General features: G+C 39.8%; 1 long non-coding RNA gene across 1 annotated transcript in view; it reads right to left on the reverse strand.

Annotated features, from left to right (window-relative positions):
• Window positions 1-9,742: 9,742 nt before the first annotated feature.
• The window catches only part of LOC102149599 (uncharacterized), an 81,043-nt gene continuing 71,992 nt past the window's right edge, over window positions 9,743-18,793 (reverse strand). The window contains exons 5-7 of the long non-coding RNA XR_011428571.1: window positions 15,312-15,459; window positions 14,602-14,658; window positions 9,743-11,741 (exon numbers count right to left, since the gene is read on the reverse strand). This is a non-coding gene — a long non-coding RNA (uncharacterized lncRNA). The remainder of the gene's footprint in view (window positions 11,742-14,601; window positions 14,659-15,311; window positions 15,460-18,793) is intronic.

An 18,793-nucleotide genomic window follows, 5' to 3' on the forward strand; every position in this document is an offset into this window, starting at 1 on the left:
CATCCTCTCCCACCACACTTCATTGCTCATTCTTACTGATTTGCTTAGATTGGACTGCATCTTAACTAAAGCTGTATCCATGCAAACAGCAAGAGGGACAAAATCTGGACCCATGAACCAGCGAGGGTCATTCACGTGCACATTTGTTCATTCAACACACGTTTCATAAGCACCTACTATGTGCTGGTGCATTGTGGTATGTCCTGGGGATTTAGTGAGAGGCATGGTAGACACTGTCCCTGCCACCACAGGGCTTACGCTCTCATCTTATTATAGACCTGTTTGTTAAATACATGCTTCAAGTTTTGTGTATGGTGTAAGGATTATGACCTGATTTACCCTGTGTAAACAACGGCCCTAGACAGAGGAAGCTCCCTGTCTTTGACCACATGACTTTTAAGGTGGTGACCACTAACTAGTTGGAAGGTAAGTAACACTACTCTCAGAAATGCATTCAGCTACCGATAATAAACCTGAGTTGTTGTTCCACAAAGTTCTCTCGTATGTTATAGGCCAAAGAGTTTGAGAAGACAAAGTTGTTCCTACTGTTCTATAGGTGGAGAAAAAAAGCCCTTTGCATATTACAGTTCTCGTTAATAAACATTATTAAACTCAGACGATTTCTAAATTTTAGAGTAAAAATAATTAATCTACTGAAAGAACGGTAAACCAGGGAAGATTAAAAATTATAATTAAAGAATGAGAATGACATTTGGTATCAGCGGTATCTCAGCAGACTATCCGAACAGGCACTAAACAAAGTGAATTCTTTCTGCCATAATAATGGTATTTACTGTAATACAATGGCATACTAGAAATCTAATTGTAACCTGCCAAGGATTTGAAGAAACACAGTTATAATGTGAAAATACAAGAAGAATAGATATGATCTGTATTTTTAAAAGAACATGGTAATACTACTATATGGTTCAATTTTCAGATATCAGGATTTAATATAATAAGTAAAGACAGAGAAAATGAAAATTGGGGAGACTTTTGAATAGGTGCTTTAAGAAGGGGATTTGCAACCAAATGGAAACAGGCTGATTTTGATTATACTTTAATATGAGATAAAGTAAAGATGGGATAAATCCAAAGTAAAACATAATTATAAGTTTCTGCATAATCCCTGGCAAAAATATTACAGATTAGATTCCAGAACTGTGTTAGGAGCTCCATACAACTTTGACCATTCACAGTTACTCACTGTACATTAAGCATCGCCAGAAAACAGATAAAAATGTATTCATAGATGGAAATAATCAAAAAGGTATTTAATGAGATATCTGGGTTTTAAAGTTTTGCCTTCCTCGTTCTGAAAAAGGAAAAAATAATAGTTCTGCTCATAATAGAAAATAATCCCTATAAATACCAGAGTGGGAGTGAGGAGACAATGCTATGAATTCATTTCTGAGTAGAAAAAAAATTCAGTGCAAACTACTTTTTCTATTAAGAAAGTATGAACACACCATGCTTTATCCTATCCCTTGATTTCTTTTCACAATATCTTTTGCATATGTTGACAAATTCCCTTGGGAGCACATTCAGCTGGGAAGACAGAGGATGAGTCATGGAGGTTAACTGACCAAAAATTCAGACGAGCAGCCCCAGCTCCACAATGATGAGAAAGATGGGAGTTATTCATGCTAAAATAAAAATAACCCACAAATGTGAACAGAAAAGTCAACAGCCACTAACTGCAGATTTGCAGTACTACACATAGGTGAAAATAATAGCTTCATTTTAGGCAAGTGTCTGAGATTTGGGAATATCTGATTATGAAGAGTGTGAAATCAACCAGGTCAGTGTTGATAGAACTGTTCGTGAAATGTGGCACTATCCATTCTACGCTCTAAGAAACCAACAGTGTGGTAATAAATGTGATGATTTTGATGCCCTTTTTGTCTGTCTACTTCCAATACAGAAGCAGGTGGACATATACAAAATAAGCTTCTATTAAAAACCTTGGTGAGCGATAAACACCATCTGCCAATGCTGGGTCAAATGTACTCTTATGGGTTGTATTTTGAAGGAATGGAGAGAGACAGAGCGTTAGAAGATATTCTTTTCAGAAATGGATGCAGACACTTTTGCAAAAATAAAATTTAAAAAAACAAAAACCAGAGGCATTTTGGGTAGGGAAATTTAAGTAAAAATTGCATTCCTGCTGTAGTATAGGAATTTCTCTGAAGAAATTGTTTTAACCCTGTCCATTTCAAGGTATTTTTCCGGAATGTGTAATTAAAGAATGATAATATTGACTTCTTATACTTTAAAGAGGATTAAGATACCTTATTTTATTATTTTCTTGCTTTTTAAATTCATTGTTAAAGATACTGACATTTGTGGTCATTAGAGTGCTAGAGGACTTAGATGTGACTATGAATTTATTATGTGTTCAAAAAATGTGCATTTTATTTATTTCTGATTACAATGGTATTACATTGTGGGCAATTTGGATAATCAGGACCAGAAAAAGAAGAAATTCACAAATCTATAATCCCATCACACAGTTACAGGTGTTATCATTTTGGCACATTTCCTTCCAGTCATTTTACTGCTCTTTAAAATATATGTATACATATTATGCGTACAAATTTGTGTCCTATTTTTTCTTAATATTACATCAGAAACATTTTCCTATATGATTAAAATTTTTAATAAAAATCATTTTTAATTGCTGTCATATTCCATGATGTAAATGGGCACTACTTTTAATGTTCTATTTATTTATGTTTATTTTCGAGACATTAAATGACCTCAGAATGAATGTCTTTGCATTTCAGAATATTTTCTTAGCAAAGACCTTTAGAACTGGAATTGTTGAGTCAAAAGCTAAAAGTTTTATGTGATGCTATGGCCGACGTTGGCTAGCTGTTTGCCAGACTTGTTTGATTTTCCTTCTGGGCACGGAGATAGAGTACATTTCTCAACCTTCCTGCAGTGAGGTGTGGACTCGTGAAGGAATGCTTTCCGAAGGATGCGGAGGAAGTGATGAAATGGTGTACAGTGCTTCCAGGTGTGGCCTGTCACCGCCTCTCACACAATGCTCAAGCCTCTCTCTTCCCTCATCTGCTGGCTGTACGTCAATGCAGGATGAACTGGAAAGGCGTTTGTTGAAGACAGCGGAGCATCTGTCAGGCTGTTTCTGAAAGACTGTGGAGCAGAATACCCTGAATTTCCACTGCCTCTAATTGATGTTATGTGAGTGAGAAATAAAATTCTAATATGTTAAGCTATTGAGATTTGGGGGGTGGTTATTTCTTTTAGTACTAGCATACTTTTAATTAATAGGAATATGGGCTTTGGAAATGAGGTACAGCTCTCTAATGAAAAGCTAAAATATGTGGAATTGGCATGACCAGTAAGGAAACTGTATCAGACGATGGGAAGACGGAGACCCACGTAATACAGCGGTAAAATATGTGTTAAAACCGCCACTGGAGACAGCGTGAGGGCAGATCAAGCCCTCACTGAGCCTGTAGCTCTAGAGGAAGAGATTGGAAACCGAATTTTGAGTTGTGTGTTGGTTGTACTGATTTCAATTAGGAAGATATTTAAAGGAAAAAAAATGAGTCAGTAAGTAACCGGATGATTTTCAAGCAGAAATAAAAACAAATACAGAGAGAGAAGAAATTTGGGGCATCTAAGAGTTGGAAAAGCTAACTGCTTCTAGACCTCAAACAATAGGAAAAAAGATTGAAAATGCCTTTAAGTGATGGCCCTGTGACAAACACCAGATTAAGGGCATAGTCTTTCCCAAGACTCTCATACTCCTGCATGACCTCAAGGATGCTGGCGTTAAGCTGTGTGTATGTAAGAAAGGCGTGAGGGTGAGGAAGCACGCAAAGAAATCAAGATTAATAATTATGTTTAGGAAAGAACTGTGGGTGGGGTTCCTGGCATGTGGAAGTAAATGGATCAGAAGCCTACTAAGTAAAAACATATTGCCAAAGAAATCACAGGCCTGGACTGAAAAAGCCTTTGACTGCTTGAGCCTTAAAAGCATCCTTGGACCCCCAAACTTGCAAGATCAAGAAATGGGCTGAAAAAGCTGCTCAGTCTCCCTGGAGGAAGTCTCCACTCCCACTGCAAACATGACCAAGAAGGAGAGGGACCAGGACAGGCCTCCCAGAGGGCAAAGCAACAACCATGGAGAAAAACGGAGAGAGAGGCTTCTTGCCGAAAGCAGAATCATGGTCAAGGCAAGGCACTTCTCCTCGCTTGAGGTAGGAGTCTTCAGAATTCTTGCACAGTGTGAGTGCTAGAGACCAGTGACTCCTGTGTCCAGAATCTTCTAGTTTTTGAATGGAAGGATTCTTTTTTTTTTTTAATAATTATCAAAAATGCTATTTGGCAATAAAACAGGAATGAAGTATTGATACATGTGACAAATGGATGAACTTCAAAAACATTATGCTAAATGAAACAAGCCAGAACAAAAGACCATACATTGCATGATTCCATTTATATGACACACGGGAAAAAGGCACAAGGATGGAGGCAGAAAGTAGATTAGTGGTTGCCTGGCACTGGGGTAGGGTGAGGGATGATTACAAATGGGCACGAAGGGCCTTTTGGGGCTGCTGGAAATATTCTGAAGCTGAATTGTGGTGAGAGTTGCACGACTCTGTTAATTTACTAAAAAGTAATTGAATTGTATACTTAAAGCAGGTAAATTTTATGATTGCAAATTTATTTCAATAAACTTGTTTTTCGGTTTGTTTAAATAACCTGCTGATGAACATGGAGGAAAACAATACACAGTAAGAGTGAAATTTGGTGAAAGCTTTTTGGAGACATTTAGTAATATATATCAAAACTTCAAAGGTTTGTATTCTTTTACCTAGCAATTCCACTCCTAGGAATTTATTCTAAAGAAATAACTGGATACATGTACAAGGTTGTTTCTTGTAAAGTTCTTTACAATATTGAATAAATGAAATAACTTAAATGTCTATCGAGAGAGGATTGGTTGACTACATTAGGATATATCCAAATGTTGAAATGGCCTACAAGTGTGATTTTGTTGTGGAAATCTTAATGTGTTTATGTGGAAAACCATCCAACACCAACAGAGATGCAGTTAAAGTATAGTGTTTACAGTATGGAGCCATTTATGTTTACAAAACATGGGGGTATAAGGCTAGAGGGTACCAACTTTTACTTTCCCTGAAATATGTGAATTCTCTTCAGCCACCATGTATTTTCAGGAAAATAGCAACAAAGACAAACCCACTTTGGAAACAAGCTTATATTAAAGTAAGATAAAAATCAGATTAAAATTCCATGCCTTCGTTTAATATGCTTGTACGTGTACATTAATTTCCACTAAATTCAGGGATTCTCACCTCCAGTTTGAAAATAGTTAAATTTATGTGCATGTGCGTAACACATTTGATGTTAAATAACCCATTTGACATACATTTCCTTATCTTAATTTCTTTGACATTGATGAAGTAAATCTTATCATTCACCTTCGTTTAATCTGTCCTGTGGGCTGATTTTGACTAATAAGTAGTACCGTAAGTAAAACCTGGTCTGTGTTCTGGAGGAGATTCAACTCTGCGATACAACATACAGGGTCAGAGGATCTTCTGACGAAATGAGCTAAAATAGTCAGATGTGGCTCTCTTTCTGGCGTTAGCCCTTACAATCATCTAAGGAAAGCTGAAAAGAATGTTTAGAGGCTAGATTCCCACCAGGAAGTAAAAGCAGAAACAATTTGTAAATTTCTTTTATATAAGAAAGTAAATATTGAAGGAATTTTTACATCAAATAGCCAGGTAGAAATAAATGACTTTAATCGCTCTTTCTTACAGTCTGTTACGAACACATTTGCTCAAGGGATTTAAGATATTTGTTGACAGACGCGAAAATCCAAAGTAAAGTATCTTTCTGTACATATATCAATCAAATCTGAGATAAAAATGAGTAAATATATCAGATCACATGTCAGAGTTTTCTGGATAGATTAGAGCTGCAACTGGGGGCATATGACGGAAAAAAATCATCCCCTTAGAGGGCAACTATTATCAGAACTCCTCTGACAATAAGCAACAGAAGATAAGCTTATGTATTAGAAAGTAGTAGTGCCTTGCAGTTTATTTCAAAAGGAAGCAAAAGGGCCAGCCTGGTGGCGCAGCGGTTAAGTGCACACATTCCGCTTTGGTGGCCTCCGGTTCACGGTTCAAATCCCGGGTGTGGACATGGCACCGCTTGGCAAAAAGCCATGCTGTGGCAGGCGTCCCATATATAAAGTAGAGGAAGATGGGCATGGATGTCAGCTCAGGGCCAGTCTTCCTCAGCAAAAACAGGAGGATTGGCAGCAGATGTTAGCTCAGGGCTAATCTTCCTCAAAAAAAAAAAAATGGAAGCAAAAATAATATAGTGGTAGGTATTCAAAGTTTCAGGTCATGTAGGTATCGACAGAAAACTATGAATTTAAAAGATAGCGACAGAAAACTATGAATTTAAAATAAAACCTGAATTGAGAGGTGACTGAGAAATGTGTGATTAGACATCATTTGGAATCAATAAATATTCATAACAATAAAAATACCATGTGTATGTGAGGAAGAGAGAAATACTTGGATATGAAGCACAGGACATTAACTGCATGAAAAATAGAAAATTCTGGGGCTATTTGAGAAATAAAGCACTGAACTTTTATTTAACATAAGAAACTATCATTTCTTTGAGTCTTTCTGTAAATGAGAAGATTAAGGGCTTGTCTTGCAACTTCATACAAAACTACGATAAATTTTTAAACAGACAGACAGTATTTAGAACTGTATTATCCTTTTCAACAGGTTCCCATTCTCCCCTGGCTCCAATATCGAATAGAAATGTCCTGTCTTTTGACTGGGTGATATGTGGTGGCATCTTATTCTTATTCCTTTAGATGAGACACAGGAGAAGCGTTTGCTGGAAAGGGGATTCTCGGGCCCAGGGGTAGCCAGAGGGCCAGGCATCTCACGGTCAGTGTTACTGCCCCTTTGCCCTAGCTGGCTAATTTACTGGCTCCCTTTCTCCACTGTTATTTTGGCCTCCTGGGCACGGGTTTGCAGCTTTGGCTGCACACTGGAATCACTTGTGGAGTTTGAAAAATCGAGATGCCTGGCCTGGCCTGGCCATCTGGAAGTCAGATTTAATTGGCCCGGGGTGTGGCTTGGCCATCAGAATTTGAACGAGTCCCCAGGTGATGCTAAAGTGCAGGCAATACTGAGAGCCATCGCTCTAGTCAGCAATTTTCAGAGTGTCATCCCCCGACAGGCAGCAGAGCAGCGCCAGGGAATGTGTTAGAAATGCAAACTCTTAGGCTCCACCCTAGACCTGCTGAGTCAGAAACCCTGGGAGCAGGGCCCAACCGTTTGTGTTTTGCCAAGCCCTCCAGGTGATCGGATGCATGCTGCAGTTTGAGAACCACTGCTTTAAGAAGTGAGCCTCCCACTGGCAAGAGTGAAGCAAGTAAAGAGTGAGTGACAGGCTGATAATTGAAGAGGATTTTGAAGGCTTTTTCCCAGTGTTGAGTTCCTTCACAGGTTTTACTATGTAACTGCTGACATCATGTGAAGTACGCCCATTATGAATGCTTTTCCCGATTCTTCCTCTGAATTGAGGATTTTTAGACTTATCGGCCACCTGGGAGTAGACTCCAGGGAAAATGATGTCACTAGCTGTGCACAGGGGATGGCCTTCTGTATCTTCTGATAAGACTGAGTCTGAAAAGGAAATCATACTGCTGTCAAGCAACTGAGGTTTTTTTTAAGGTTCTGGCATCATTTGCTATGATCACTGTAGTTATAGGTCTAATTAAAGCCTCTAGTCAGAGAAGTTGTTTAATAAGTATAAATTCCAAGAGAACACTAAATATGCCATCTCCTACGTGGTAAAATCTCCAAAGGAGGTAAGTTTCTTTGGTAATAGCACTGTTTGTCTCTAAATTATTTTCCTTTCTGTATCCTTTCCATATTCTATGAGCTTCCTATTGCTGTTATAACAAATGACCACAAATCTGGGTTAGAGACTCGAGATGGGTTTAAGCTGGGCTGAAATCGAAGTGTCGGTTGGTGGGGCTGCATTCCTTCACTAGCCTCTGGAGGAGAATCTGTCTCCTTGCCTTTTTTTAGCTTCTAGAGACTGCCTGCATGCCTTGGCTCGTGGTCCCTTCCTTCATCTTCAAAGCCAGTAGTGTAGTATCTTTTAAAGCTCTCTCTGACTGATCCTGTCTTTTCATTGTCACATCTTTTTTTCTGGTCCATGAGCCTCCCTCTTCTAAGGATCTTCATGATTATACTGAGCTCACCCAGATAACCCAGGATAATCACTCATCTCAAGATCCTTGACTTAGGGGCTGGCCCTGAGGCTGAGTGGTTAAGTTTGCACACTCTGCTTTGGTGGCCCGGGGTTCACTGGTTGGGGTCCTGGTCAGGCACCTATACACCACTTATCGAGCCATGCTGTGGTGGCATCCCACAGAGAAGAGCTAGAATGACTTACAACTAGGATATACAACTATGTACTGGGGCTTTGGGGAGAAAAAATAAAAAATAAAAAAAGAGGCAGATTGGCAACAGATGTTAGCTCAGGGCCGATCTTCCTCACCAAAAAAAAAAAAAGAAAAAGGAAAAGAAAAGAAAAGAAAAAAAAGAGCATACCTTAAAAAAAAGAAAAAAGGATCCTTAACTTAATCGTATGTGTAAAGTCCTTTTTGCCAGGTAAGATTTGCAGATTCTGGGGATTAGGATGTGAACATCTTTGGGAGGCTGTTACTTATCCACCACACATATCAAGACAGGAAAGGAGACAGGGAACATTTTCTATGGGAGACCCTTGGAGACTAGACTATAGTAGAAAGCTGAAAAGTAGCTGCTTGAGGAAATCGATAAGGCAGTACATTTCAAATCATTGTGAGCTTAAATATTACCCAGGGTTTTGTAAAAAATGCCTATTGCTGAGCTCTGTCCCCAAAGATTCTGATTCAGTGGGACTGTAGTTCAGCCTGGGATCTGTATTTTACACGCCAGCACACATTCTCCCCTGACCAGCAGTGTTCCTGGAGATGATTCAGTGCAGGTCACCCACGGACCACACCTGGAGAAGCTGACGACGGGGAGGTGGTGAACAGCACAGAACCTGAGAGCACCGTGCAGCAGCATCATTATTAACTGCAGGTAAACAGCGGAATTACTGGAGGAACTTTTAAAAATACGGTTTTCCTGAGCCCCACTCGAGGAGATTGGGATTCCAGAGGTCTGTGGAGGGCCAAGGCCTGTGGTTTTGAAAATCCTTCCAGGTGATTCTGACAGAGGACCATTGCTTCAACCTCCATAGAACTTCTCAGTGTCCTGGTGGTCCTACCTGACCTCGCTGTGGCCAGGGGAGTCTCCTATTTCCTGTCTTCAAAAAACGATTCTACCAGCTAATATTTTTTTCTTCGTGATTAAGCTATGGATCATGATAATTTTTTATTTTTGTGTCCCCAGTGCGTTTCTCAGAGCCTGGCACACAGCAAGCACCCAATAAATGTTTCTGGAATAAATCAGTGGTTCTCAGACTTTACTCTGCGACAGAATCACCTGGAGGACTTGTTCAAACAGATGACCAGGCCCCGCCCCCAGAGTTTCCAGCTCAGCAGGCCTGGCGGGGGCCCAAGGATGTGCATTTCGAACACGTTCCCAGGTGCTGCTGGTGCTGCTGATCTGGGGACCAGATTTTGAGATCACCAGAACAAACACAGTTTGAATTGTTAAAGCTCTAATTCTTTTATTACGAAATGAAAATTTTTATATGTGGTTGAAGGATTTAAACTTTTCCCAGTTTTTGAATTGTCCTTACTTTTTCATCATTTTTATTTTTTCCCTTTAAAAATCTTATCCTCTAGAAATTGAAAAAGAAAATCGTATTTCTCCAGTGATAGCTGTCCTAAAATGTTTTATTCTTTATTTCTTCTCTATTGGTGAATTCTGTAGAGACAAAACAATGGAAAATATTTGGAGAGCTCCTGTCGATAACGGATGCTTTCAAGTGCATATCTTCAACATTGTGGATGCATAATCTCACAGGAAATTATCTTTTAATCTGAAGATTTGATTTGCATTTTTGCTTGTTTGCTTAGTTGGGGTTTTTTGGTCATACTCCTCAAAGTGGGTGGAAATGTAAAGGAAGAGAGTCACACACATATCACGAGGCCAGTTACCGCTAGAAACAGAGCACAATTAAGAAAGATAAGTACTAAGGAGGGATTTGTCCCGTTTGCCTGGGATGCGGTAGTATATCCTTTTTATTATAGAAATAAATATAAAAATCATCCTGTATATATTTTCAGGAAACTATTTCTTTGAAAAAAATAGTTGACTTTTTTCCCTGTATTTATCCAGCTAGAGCTCATACAGAGGGGACTGATACTCCTGATTTGTGCTTTTTCAACCTGCAAAGTCCTTCTTAGGATTTAAGGATAGCCTTCCTTCTTCACACCAAATTATAACAGTGCACTTTCCTCATAAAATACTCCCTGAAGGAGGGATCAGCTTGCAGACAGCCTTACATCTTTGAATTTGGCTATAGTAACAGTTTCTGGTGGTGAAGTAATAAAAGGTATTGATTTTATTTATTGTACTCCCATGAAAAGGCTGAATAACTGGATTGATGGGATGGAGGATTGCTAAAAATATTTTTATAGGGTTTGGAAATTTTAATCTCCTATACAGTGCTGAATTTGACTATGTTGCTGGACTGCCAGGAGGCATCTTATAAACAGACTGTTGCAATGAACTACTCTTGCGTGACCGTCAGTCGTGAATACATTTTTATTGAGTGCGCACCATGTTTGCAATACTTTGTTAGATCACTTTCTATCTCAACAGGTTTTGTTTTGCCTTTTGCATGCTTTTAAGGGATACAAATTGATAAAAAAAAATTGGTAAAAATAATTTTATCGTTACCCAAAACGGGTATAGTCAAGTTAAAACATTTAAGATAGTTTGTATACAATGAAAAGCACAGATCGTAAACGTACAGTTGGATAGATTTTGACAAAGGCATATACTCCTGTAATGCACACCCTTGTCAATCAAGACACAGACATTTGTATCACCAGAGTTGCCTCAAATCCCCTCCCAGTCAATCCCCCTCGCTCCCACAAATAACCGCTGATCCCGTTTCTATCGTCTGCACTCTTATGTGTGACTTCTTTCACTCGGTCGAGTTCTTCTGAGATTCATCCCTGTTCTGGGTATCAGCAGTCAGTCCCTTTTTATTGCTGAGTAGTATTCCATCCATTGTACAAGGCATGGGCAAACTTCCTACATTCCACTGAGGCTTCCCCAACAGAGCAAGAGAGCAGGCAGGATTGAGGGCTATCCTTCATTACCTCCACCCCTCATACATGTAAGCCATTTTTCCCCGAAGTGCAACCCTTGGACTTCCTTCATCAGTATCACTAGCACTCTACTATTCGATCTGATCTTATTAGATCAGAATCTAAAGACAGAGAAGAGGGCCTGGTATTTCTAGCAAGCTCACTGTGGAATACTTAGGAACATTAATGATTGACACTATTGCTTTAAGCAAATATTTTGCGAATAGAAAGTGTTAAGGAAAGGGCTGGAAAAATAAGAAACAAAGTGGCCAAATTGCTCCCAGAAATTCACATCAATGGACTGAACTAAGCGGGTTTCCAGGATCACAACAGGCAGCCGACTGCGTGACGCGACAGGAGCAGGAGTCCTGGGGGCCGCCTAAGTAGAGGAGAGAGAGAGAGACTGGGATGAGCAAGTCACCGCACCTGTCTGCGCTGGAAAAGAGGGGTCTGGGCAAAACAGCGGAGGAACAGGTGAGAAGGGAAGAAAGTCAGACTGTGAGTGTGTGGCGTCTCACAGGGAGAGAAACAGATTTCGGTTTACCTAAAGAACCAAAGCCGTTCCTCGTTTTGTTTCCCCCCTTTCCTCTCTGGCCCCTGCTGCCTCCCTGGGGGCTGCCAACCTCACCTGTTTTTCTTTGTCGTTGCCTCCCAGCAGAAATGTGAGTACAGCTCGAAATTAAAAGAGCAAAGCCTATCAGTGCTGCTGAATCACTGGTTGAAAAACGCAGCTCAAAGAAACGGGATCTTTTCTCACATGTATGGTGATAAGGTGCTTAAATGCCAACATGATAAGAACAAGATAAATAAGAGCCAAAAGCCCTGTGATGCACCCAAAAATGTCAGGCTGGCGCCACATGCTGTCCAATGCAATGTTTGGGATGATCTAGGGGCTGGAAGAAGAGTATGTGCTTTTCATTTACACAATTTATTCTTTTAAAGCATCAAACTGCTATGAAACACTTCCCCCACTGCAGCGGTGAAGTGTCTGGCCACGCCATCCCTGCAGTGGTGCACGGACCCCGTGCACAGATACACACATGGCTCGTATTTCATCTCTTTGTTTGGGGCTGCTGGAGGCATAGCTCCTCGAGGGGCTGCCACCTTCGCCCAACAGCCCTGGAAGCGGGGCTCGGAGCAGCTCAGGCCACTCTGTATCACCAGGCTGATGCATCTCCACCCTCCAGGCACCTGGGGCCCTGCCCTCCTCTCTTCTAAGGGCTCAGTGGGGACAAGGGAACTGAAGCCATTCTGACCATTATCCCAGCCAGCCCTTTCCCCTTTTCAAGGGAAAAGCTTTTACCCATACTTAGGTCCATTGGGTACTTTAGAACACAGGATGTATCACACATCGTTAGTGGAATATAGTCTAACAAAACTGCGAAGAAATCTTCACCTGCAGTGGTCTCATCGTTAGAAGTAATATTCATATATTCCATTATTCTATGTTATTTTGAAATTATTACATACATTATACTTTAAATAAGTAATTATGTTACTGTTATGTTAGTGATAACGTTGTTAAGAACCATAATTTTCATTGGAAGATAGAGGAGATGAAGCGTAACGTTAAAAATAAACTTAGATCACTTTTGATTAAACTTGAATTTGAACTATTTGGATATTTGAAATTTGAACTTGGTATCTCAAAGATTCAAATATATTTGAATTTGTGATGTGAATATAAATTCATGTTTTTAAACGTTTAAAAATTTTAAACGTTTAAAAAATTCAAAATGTTAAAATACCCTAGCTCTGCCCACTGAAAAGACCCCGTAGCAATGACAACCCAGTAACAATGAGCATGTTAGCTCCCAAACTGTGGTCTCTAAACATGATTCCCTGCTAAAAGGAACTGGCGATTCTCGGAGAGGTCACTGGTTCCAGATGCAGAGTGGCAAATGACACACTGAGACTAGATCATCTTGTTATGCTAGAAAGCAAGGAGGCTGTCCACAGGCCGAAGGTGGACAAGTTTACCATCAAAAAGAAAAATGGGGGCTGGCCCCCTGGCCGAGTGGTTAAGTTCGCGCGCTCCTTTTTGGTGGCCTGTGGTTTCTCCAGTTCGGATCCGGGGCGTGGACATGGCACGTCCAGAAGGACCTACAACTAGAATATACAACTACGTACCGGAGGGCTTTGGGAGAAGAAGGAAGAACAAAAAAAAGAAGACTGGCAACAGATGTTGCCAATCTTTAAAAAAAAGAAAAATGACAATTGATTGAAACACACTAATTAAATAAATATCCCTGAATTTATAATGATACTCAAAAAAGAAAGCCAAAGCAACTAACACAACTCATGTGCCGCTACTGGAGGTAGTCTAGCGACTCTGTACTCTGAAAATTAGCAACTACAGGTAAAGAATTAAGTCTTGATCTGCCTTTCCTGCCAAAACTCTATTTGCAAGTCACAGAATAGCTCTAGCTGATGAAGGAAGACTCTTCTTACAGAAGTATTCTAGATAGTAAATGTAGAAAGAATAATGGAATTAGAAAAATCACCTTTTTACAACACCTAATAAAATAATTCATTCAAGCAATAAACATCTACGAATGCTAAAACTAAGAAACAAAATATTATTGAGGAAACTGGATATTCCGAGGGAGCCAAAAGGTCACACTACAACTCCACAACTAGGAATCAACCAGTCATGGCCTAGACCTACTCATCAATCAGCGTTGTTAAAAGCAGGGCAAATTGATATTTTGCATTTCCTGGTGTGAGGTAATATGAGGTACATAGGGCCACCTGGGAAGCGTCTGTGCCAAAAGTGTTAGTCCTGAATCTAATCAACACTTTATATCTAATTCTGGGTTACAGAGACATAGGAGATGGAAACAGGTCAAAAAAATCAGCAAAATCTAGAATGTCGTGGGACAACTGATACAGGCTCTTTGAGAAGTTACTGTCTGAGAAACAGGTGACTGGGGAGATGAACATGCCAGACAAAAAAGAGACTTGAGACATCTCAACCTCAAAACGGCAGCAACAGAATCGTTTTCGTTAAATCTGTATCTTGAATTTGCATATGTATTTTAGCAAAGGATTGTGGTTGGCTTGTTGACTAATGTAGTTGCTTCTACCAACCTCTTGTGAAGGAAGGAGCTGGCTGTCGATTCCTGCACCCCTTCCCAAGTTCTCTGCCCTCCCCTTCCCGCCTCCACTGAGGTCCAGAGGGGACAAACTGATGAAACTGATAGCAAGCAGAGGGGCATAAACAGAGAAACAGTTCTTACTCAAAATGGAGCTTGTGTGAGGCAGTCACAGATTCTGGCGGGTCACAGAGTCAAGTGCTGTAATAAAAACCAGATAATTTTGTGACCAATAATAACAGTTATAGTCACATTTCCTGAGATGAAAGTAATCAAATCTCCTGCTCTGTCTGTGATGGCGATCATTGTGCACTGTGCAGGACTGTGCTGCAGGGGTCTAAAAAGAAATTTCCCCCTAACTGTGTGTAGAATATTAATAGTCGATTAGCGCTCTCTCTCGAAGTATCAGATAGAGGTGGCTCTAATGGGAACAGTGGTCCAAAACACAAACCCCATTTAGTCAAGCCTCTTGTTTAAAATTCAGAACATGTTTATATACATGTACATATGTGTGTGTATATGTGTGTATCCAGTTTCATTTGACTTATACTCACACTGTCAGAATTATTCTGATTTCTTTTTAAAAATTTTAACTGGATGAGTTTCTTATTGAATCATAGTTAGAAGCTGAAAAATTCCAAGTTAGTAGCAGAGATTAAGTATCCCTAAAAGGAATATCAGAGTATAAAATAAATTTAATTATGTAATAGGCCATAATCTACCTAGATCAATGATTGTTTCTACTTTTTTTTTTTTTTGGTCACAGATTCCTTTGAGGATCTTATGAATATTCAGGTTTCTCTTCAGAGAAAGATGTAAATATGTGAAAAATTAGTCACAGTTTCAGAGGGTACCTGCCAACTCCCCACTGTGGCAGATTGCATCCTCCAAAGACAGCCACAATAATAGCTTCCGTCCCACAGATTCTTCTGCAGTGTGACTTGCTGCTTTCCCATCAAGAGGTGGAGTCTAATTCTCCCCTTGCTTCTGGGAAATGATTTGCTGAAACAAAAGAAAATGCAGTAGAAGAAATATTCTGGGACTTCCAAGCTTAGATCACAAGAAGCATTGGCACTTTTGGAAGACTCACTCTCAGGACACGAGCTCTCATGACACTCTATCTCTGAGCATCGTCACATGTGGCCTCTCAGGTTGGCACGTTCAGCTGAGCTCATAGCCAACAACTAGCACCAATTGCCGGCCCTGTGAGGGAGCCATCAGATGATTCACCCCAGCCAAGAGCCAACTGAGGCAAGTGCACACCTGAGCCCAGCTGGCCCACAGAGCCATGAGTGATAACAACAAACTGTGGTTTTCAGCCCCTGAGTTTTGGGGTGATTTGTTACACAGCAGTAGATAACCGTAACACCCACTTACCCCTGTTGAGAACCACTGCTCTTAATGATTTATGGAGTAAAGGAAATAAAGTTACTGGATTGCAGTTAAAATTCTTAGCTCTAACAATTTACTAGCTGCATATTTGTGTATCTTATAAAAATTACTACCTAAGTTTTTACAACATTTAGATATGTTCTGATTTGAGTATTTTGGCTTTTTATTTCATTTGCAAATCAATGAGTACACCTGGCTATTTAGAAATCAAGACCACCTTGATTTCAATACCAGAAAACAGAAGAAAAACCTTTCGAAAAAAATTGTTTCTTAAGCTTTGACCCAGAACTTCCACTTTTAGATATTTTTCCCTTAAAAATAAATGGTTAATGTAGATAAAGATTTAGTTACAAACACGTTTATCACAGCATTGCATCTAATAGGGGGAAACTGGAAACAACCTAAATGCAGATCAAAAAGAGATTTAATCAATGATGGTATTCCCATGCTATAGAATACTATGCAACTGTTAAAAAGAGATAAAACTATTCTTATTGGCATGGAAAGATGTTCAAGGTATACAACTAAGTGGAAAAAAAGCAAGCTGCTAAACACTAGGTATAATGAAACACTTTAAGAAACAACAGTAAAACACATAAGTGTATGTATAGAAAAAAACTCTAGACTTACATACCATGCTGTTAACAGAGGACATCTCTGTGTGGTGGGACCATAGCCTAACTTTCAATTTCTGTTTTCAACATTTTTGTATTATATGAATTACAGAATTTTAAGAATAGTAAGTTTTATTTAAATGTTATATGAAAGGAAAAATTGATAAAATAAAATAGACTGCAGACTGGAAGCCCTTACTAAAAGTTTTCTTTTTCTCTCTGTATGAAGAACGGATGGACAGCGAATCCATGTTCTCATCTATAAAACTTACCTTTTCAAGGAATTCTGTCCTACTTATTATACCTGAATAACTTCTCCTTGGCACCATGCCTCCTATCATTCGTGGTTTTGGACTTGTGCTATGTATATATATTACGTATATTATTTTTCAGAGCTTCCTGAATAGTTTTACATGTATGTGTTCTACATCTTGAGCTATCTTCTGAACTCCCTGGTTACTGCCTCTTCTTTGTACTGTATAGTCTTCTAAGATCAATGAATGAATAATACAGAGGTCATCAAACTGTAGCCTGGTGGTCAAATTTGACCAACTCCCTGTTTTTGTGCAGCCCTTGAGCTAAGAATAGATACTAAATTTTTAAATGATTGAAAAGAATCAAAAGAAGAATAAGATTTTGTGACACGTGAAAATTATGTGAAATTAGAATTTCAGTGTCCACAGACAAAGTTTTATTGGAATACAGATACACTCATTTGTTTTCCTACTGTCTGTAGCTGCTTTCATGCGACATCAGAGTTGTCACAAAGACTGTATGGCCCACAAAGCCCAAAACATTTACTAGCTTGTTCTTTACAGAAAAAGTTTGCCAGTTTCCTGAGTTAATATAATGTGTGTAAGTAGCATCAGAAAGTTTCTTCCAAAACATCTGATATTGTAGAGTGCGTTTAGTAGTATGGTAGATTGCATTATTGTTCTCAAATCTTCTCTGCTGCTTGTGTAATATGATTATACACCCAATAACCTTAGAATAATGTGCATGTGACATTGCAGTGTTTCCCAGGAAAGCAGACACAGTATGCACCCCTGCCCCGGTGTCTTCAGGCTCGGTCATATGTTTTGGCCAACGGAATATTAGCAGGTGTGACATGAGTGAGGCTTTAAATGTTCTTGCAGAGTTTGACCCGGGTTCTTGAGTGTCTGTGATGTGCCATGAGGTAGCAGCCATCTGTCTGAGTAACCACCGGATGCAGAGTGAGAGACATGCAGACCGGACCTGAACTTGAAGCGGAGTCAGCTCAGCCAGGGCACAGATCCATGACTGAGAAATGAGTGTTTGCAGCTGAGAGTCACGGAGGCATGCAAATTACTCGTTACGTGAAAAATCCAACTAACGCCATGGGATTCTTCACTCATTAGTCATGGTCATGTTTGTGTAGCTCTCCTATGCTAAAAATATAGAAACCGGAATTTAGATTTAAGAAGAAGTGCTATGGATGATCCCAGGTAACCAGTAAATGTAATATATTCATACTGCTCTATGAGTATAGTCATAAGTTTGAGAAAGTCTTTTCACCAAGCTGTCCTAATGCCTTGAAATCACATTTTCAGCAGACATATGGTCCAATATCATGAAAGCCACTTGGCTGATTTAAAATGAATGAGCTGAAGAACTTCCATGCATCTCCATCCCTCCACTATTCCTGTCTGATGTATGGAGTGACGTGATTGTATGCATTTCTGTATGTGATTTCCAAGTCTTTAAATGCAAATATATTTTTACCTGTAAAATGGGAATCTTTGATAATTTTCCTCTAGTGAGTATTCTAAACCTATCCAAATTTGGTGCTATTTCTCATAAGGATTTAGAATCTGGTTATGTTAGTTAAGGTGTATAACTCCCTTAAAGCAAGGTTTTCTTTTTTGAGGAAGGTCAGCCCTGAGCCCATCTGCTGCCAATCCTCCCCTTTTTGCTGAGGAAGACTGGCCCTGAGCTAACACCCGTGCCCATCTTCCTCTACTTTATATGTGGGATGCCTACCACAGCATGGCTTGCCAAGTGGTGCCATGCCCGCACCCGGGATCCGAATGGCGAACCCCAGGCCACCAAAGCAGAACGTGTGCACTTAACCGCTGCGCCACCGGAACACCCTCCAAAAAAGCAAGGTTTCTTAACAGTGGCACTATTGACATTTTGGGCTAGAAAATTACTTGTTGTGGGTGGCTTTGCCGTGCATATTACCGTTCTAGCAGCATCCCTGGCCTCTATACACATTAGATGCCAGTAGCACTTCTCCAGACGCCCCATCCCCCGCAGTCATTGACCATCAAAAATGTCTTCAGACATTTCTATATGTTTTCTTGGGGCAA

Source organism: Equus caballus, chromosome 18, assembly GCF_041296265.1.
Source record: "Equus caballus isolate H_3958 breed thoroughbred chromosome 18, TB-T2T, whole genome shotgun sequence".
NCBI classification, from domain to species: domain Eukaryota; kingdom Metazoa; phylum Chordata; class Mammalia; order Perissodactyla; family Equidae; genus Equus; species Equus caballus.